The sequence below is a fragment of the Apium graveolens genome, chromosome 7 (genome assembly GCF_009905375.1).
Source record: "Apium graveolens cultivar Ventura chromosome 7, ASM990537v1, whole genome shotgun sequence".
In the NCBI taxonomy this organism is placed as follows: Eukaryota; Viridiplantae; Streptophyta; class Magnoliopsida; order Apiales; family Apiaceae; genus Apium; species Apium graveolens.
In genome coordinates this window covers 231,893,592-231,899,885 of record NC_133653.1, presented here as the reverse complement: position 1 = coordinate 231,899,885, position 6,294 = coordinate 231,893,592, and positions in this window count along the sequence as shown.

Below are 6,294 nucleotides of genomic sequence, written 5' to 3'. Positions count from 1 at the left end.
TGACGAGACTTGAGAATATTACGACATATCAGGCACCTGCTGCACATTACACTTGGAATTGGACTCTAGTAAGATGTGTACAAGTGTACTCCTGGTTGGTGAGTCAAAAGAGGAAGTCAATGCACCACCGTTCATGGACTTTGCAGCTGGAGATCTATTGGACTATGCAATCTCTTCTTCACAATCTCACTTCAGGTTGGTATGAACTAGTGTACTACTCAAGCAATCGTCAAGAACATGGTATGGCACTCTAACTGAAGTTATTGTTTAATATGAACTAGTAAAGTCGTCATATTTTTAACTCTCTTATCTTTAGGCACAATCATATTGTTTTATATGTGCAGTGATATATTGTTTATGCAACATAATAATTAGTATCTAAAGTACTTGACAAGTATCGGTCAATGATATGTTGTTAACATTATATTGCAGATATTTGTAAGCTATTGACATGAATGAGAATTACTTAGACTTTACCCTAAGTGATCAATATTTTATCAAAAACTCATTCATATTAAAAAACAAAATCAAACTTCTTTCTACGTTAGTGATTTCTTATTTCATGTAAAATCCTTTGAAATCACTATTGTAAATCATTACTCTCAAAAGATTAAATGTATAATTTTTATTCATTATAAATCTTAAATACATTTTATCTCTATAGTGCCATATATTCTGTGTTACAGGTTCAGTCTCCAATGACTTTATTTCATTGACGGTCATGAGGTTGAAAACCCACAACATCTATCCCAGACTGTAAAGACAAACACAGAAACAGAACCAACCAACACTCTCTTACCACTAAATGAAGTATGAATGAGCGTGAGGGAGATAATGCCTTAGTGCACCATATAAGGAAGGTTCTGTAGTCAACCCAGTAGCTCTGTCTCCTACAAAGATGAGTAGTATTTAAACCGAGACAACTGCTAACCCCCATACATCTTCTCAAAAAGATGTAATGGTTGAAAAGGCACAAAATAGTTACTAGATTCATTCTCTCAACATGGTGCGTCTATTGAAATTTGCCTGTCGGCCAAGGTATCCTATGTAGTGTCACCACCTCAAATATAAACAATTCTTAATGCACAAGGAAAGGTTACACACACAAAGGATGAGTTGACGGAAACAAGAGTTTCGACCATTTTAAGGTCAGATTCGATTGTTCAAGGTTCGTTAATGGACCAATTGCCTTTACAGGTGTTAGGAGAGGATACTGATCCAAAAGCCATATGTCAGTGGTCAGTGTCTACCTCCCCAGGCTTAAATCCCCTGGATGCATCTGCGGATAGTGGATCTGACATAGGCGCAAATCGGCAACTTGTTGACAATGATTCAGATATTACCTAATGAGTCACAAGGAAATGTCTTCACAGACATTAGAAGGGAACCTTGATCTTTATGCTAAATTCTTTGGATCATTGTTTACCTTCCCAGAATTCAAATCTGGAATCCTAAAAGGGAAACTAGCAACTTGTAAATTATGACTCAGATTCATCTGACGAGTTTAACAAGGATGGGGATTTGCGAACTCCCATTACACCACCTGTGACCTCCTTAAGGATGGCTAAGGTGATTTTCCTTGCAGGTACAGCTGATTTTTGGAGCTATGAGTGGAGTGATACACTTGTGAGAATGAGTGTAAACATGAGTGGAGAGAAGAGTGAAACACATGTGAGGTACACTAAACAGAATCACACACTCACAGTGAGGAAGAAAGAGAAACACTTGTTATTTCTTTTCCAACCAAGTGAAATATGAGAACTCCTTCAGACGACGGCATACATTCCTTCTTTAAGGGGGAGATAAAAGCTTAAGTAATAGTTTGGAGGATTCCTCAACTAAGGGGGAGAAATAGCAGGGAGGAAGAAAAAGATCATATGTACACTACACCACACCATTGTTGTTTGTAACTACGGATCCTATTGTACGGGAGAGGTGGTAAACACAAGGTGATTTTCTAGTAAGGGAAGAAGCTGTTAGGGGAGTACCATTGGTTTTTATCTACGGATCCTATTGTACGGGAGAGGTGGTAAACGAAGGTGATCTTCTTTAATCAGTTGATTCTCATAGGGGGAGAAGCAAGAGAGATATGTGCTTCTCAACAGGAAATGTGGTTGTACAAATGAAGATGGAACTACTTGAAGATATGTTCAGTCTAGAGGAACATCTACTTGGAATCTGGAAAATGTTAAATCTAGTCCAGAACTTTTCTGCTATTTACTTTGCATTTCTTTTATATCTTTTTCTTATTTGTTAGTTGAGTTATCCTCTAGGTATTTGTGTGTTATTGTCTAACAAACAAATAGGGGGAGATTGTAAGTCATATGTCATAGCCTATTTGTATATTCGAGGATTCAATTCAACTCAAATAAGAATGTAATAAGTAAATAGTGAATCTACCGTCAAAAGGGATCTCACAGAGTAATATCTGTCAAAGGATTCAGAAACAAGGTTCATCTACAGACTTGAGGAATTAATTCACTGGAAGAAGTTCAAGAAATTGATCATGCCTCAGTGATATAAATCAAGAGTGTGGATTTAATCAAGTAACAGAGATCTCGTCAGAGTATCATTAATTACAAAGATTTAATCTGAAGAAAATCAGAGTATCAAAGTCAAGACATAAAGAAACGTCACGGAAGTTAGTCACTCATGAACCAGACAGTACATCGAGTGTCAACGTTGAAGTGGTGGAATTGATTCATAATTCTCAGTGATTTTCAGAAGATATTCAGAAGATTGGTTGCTGCTCAGGGTTAGTATTAATTCTCTATTAATTAATTAAGTCATATAATTTAATTAAGAAAATAAATTATATCTGCAAAGATTAATTTATTTGATTAATTAAATTAATTGATTAATTAATTCAGAATTAATATTAAGGATTTTCAGAATTTAAATTGGATTAAAAACAGTCTTAAATCAGCAAGACAATTGAAAATGAACTAACATGACAATCAGGATTGTCATACCGATTATCATGCCAAGTCATTTCAATTGTCCTACCAAAAGTTCTACTGGGAAGGAGATAGTCTTGCTAGTTCAACTGATTGTCATACCGAAAGTCATTGTAGTTCAATCAGATTGTCTTGCTAGTTCAATCTATTGTCCTACCGAAAGTCTTGCCAGCTATAGGATTGTCATTCCAGTTCAATTCAATTCTGTTGAATGAATTAAAAAGACATAGAAGCAGCAAAAAGAATAATAATCATCCAATCAAGAACACAGAACTCGAGAACAAAGAAAAGAAGCAGACACAAATATTTCATCTCATCTGCAACTTCAAGATCAATTTCTAGATTGTAAAGTTAAATCCAATCAACTAGAAATCTTTATCTTGTTCTTGTGTAACAATCTAGCGGATCAAAATCCCTAGAACTTAATCTCAAATTGCGTTTAGTATTTGAATCTTTTTATTACAAAAATAGAAAAAGTTCATGTCAATTTATTCTAGATTTGTGATAATTAATTTGAGATTAATCCTTGTAATCGATACAGTTGTTGTAACACCTTTCAAGTTTAATAATATTTTTATTTAACTTGAATTTTGTTTCACATTTTTTAATCCGCATTTAATTCGATTATTCGGTACTGTTTGTATTCAACCCCCCTTCTACAAACACATTGGGACCTAACAGGATGGAAACCCATTGCTATTGAGTCAATTAATGCTAGTGATGCAGAAAAAGAGAAACTATTTCAGCAAGAATATCAAGTTGTAATTGATTCTATCTCTTTGGATGCTGAGACATTTACTCATCCTGTTACAACAAATCAATTTTGGCTGGACAGGGCAATGAGGAGGCTGAGAAGCTACTCAACTTGGTGCACACTACAACTTCTATGCAAAGGGCTAAAGATGCCATCACAGCCATGCCAGCAACAGCTAGTGATGATGTTGATTATGGAACTGGTGGTTCTGAGGATATTTTTGGGGATGAAGATGGTGATGAAGATGAGTTCATGGACATAGGGAGAGAAGCAGGCCCTAACTCCAGGACAAACACTCCATCTTGGGTGTTTTCCAAAGAATGTGATGAGCACATTTCAAGTCTACTCTCTTCCATATCATTCAACAAACTAAATCAGCTCTTCAAGCTACAACCAATGCCAACACCAAGAAGCTTCTTCAAGCACATCTCAACTCTCTTCAATTGCACAAAATTCAATCTCTTCAGCACAATCTGGATGTCACTGCAATCAAAACAGAAATAGATCAAGTTAAGCAGGATGTTTCTAAGAGACTGGATGCTAAGTTTCCCAACACAACCATGCTTGACATCAACAGACAACTAAGGAAAAATACTGATCTAGCCATTAAGGTAGACTCCTTAGATACAAGACTCAAACACTGGAAGCATCTATAACTGCAATCCATCTACATCAGGCTCAACAGACTCAACTTCTTCAAAAACTAGTGGTTGTACAAACTCCTTCCTCTACTCAACTTGATGCTAACAAGAAGGGGAGAAAGAAGATTCCATTGTTCCAATTAGCCAAGGAGAGTCAACAAGTGAGGGGGAACAAGTGTTAAGTAAAGTGAGGGGGAGCAAGTGTTAAGTATTCAAGTCAGTATAGTAATTATTCGAACAATTGCTTTCATAAAACCACCAGCCTTCGATAATATTGATCTAATCAAGTTAGCGATGCCAAGTTAGAGTCAAATGAACAATTCAAACAATTGATGTAGCACTGTTGACAAGAACTAATGCACAGTGGCAGAAGCTTGGTGAAACATCGAGGAAAAGTTTGGACAAATTGAGAAGAAAGACACGGTCTTTTCTCACAGCTCAAATTTGAGACAAATCTCAGTGAATAGACTGAGTGGGTAATATGCAAAAGGGCCAACCTTCATGTATAAAGTCTCCAAAAGCCAACTTGGTTTGAAGCACCAAAAATTTATCCAAAGTCATCAAACAAGAACCCCTTGGATCTTATGTTTGAGCTCCACGGCCAGATGAAAAAAGCTGTTGGGAAGGTCCATTGCATTCTAAAGATCCAACTGACTCTGCACTAAAGAGAAGAATTGCTAAGATCTACACGAATGGGAAAGAAATCTGTGTGGTAGATGGACACCTCAGTTTGCAGAAGCTAAGAAGGAAGAAAAGGAGAAAATTAACAAGAAAAGAAGCAAGTGCTTTAGATGCTAAGAAGCTCAACAAAAGAAAAAGAAAGTTTCGATAGTACCAAGCTCCAAGCTATAAAACTGCAACTGAGATTTCTGAAAAGCAACATGTGATAGCTGAAGCTCAGGATCAGAAAATGCACAAGGAACCTCAATAGACAAGAAGCCAGATACAAACAAAGAATCAAAAGAAAATTGGACTTTAGTGATGATGAAATGGAAGATTACATTCCTAACCAGTCTACATCTACAACTCAAAATTCCAAGCCCTCAGTGGTACAAGAGGAATTTAAGGTGGATCCTACAAGGAATTTTCATGGTGAGCCAATAGTTTCCCAAATGAGCCGTAGACTGGGATAGTTTTATCTCTTCCTAAGCTTAATTTACCTATCTTCAACAAGTTAAAGAAGACAAAGATAAGAGCAATCAAGAAGGTCAAGCATGTGAGTCTCAAAACCAAAACCTTAACCACAACTCAACCAACTGTCAACAGGGAGATCTTATATATATAGTGACATCAAGGAATTTCAGATATAAACCTCTACATAGATGAACTAGAAGAAGTAAGAGCAATTGATGCTCACAAGAAATCTCCCTGAAAGACTGGTATTCAAATACAAAGGTGGGGAGAGAGTTCACATGGCCCCTTCACCGGATTTTCCAAAGAGCTGTTCTATTTTGATAAAAATCTTCTCATCTTACAAGAATTTTTTTTGGATTAATGTGATTACAAATAGAATGATTCTAAAGAAGATAGAAGAACTAAGGAGCAGAAAAGCCTCAGATGCACTTCGAAGAACTCTATCAATTCCCTTCACAGGAAATAAAGTGCACTTGAGGCCTTAATGGTGATGGAATTCAGGAGAAAAAGGTGTTAGGAGATTCTCAGAATGGATGACCAATTGAGCATCTCAAGCATTGAGACTCTATTGGAAATGCAAGAAAAGTTGGATCTATCAAATTACTGAAGAATTGAATTTCACAGACACTCAAAAATCAATAGAAGAAACAACAGGAAGCTTGGGAAAGACATCAACAATCAAGGAGATAGAAAAAACTACTCAGACTAGAGGAGCACCTTGAAAATGATTGTGAGAACTCTTTGTACACTTAATTTGTTCAGTTTTCAAATAATTGTAGCACTTACTAGTTTTATCTACCATAATTCA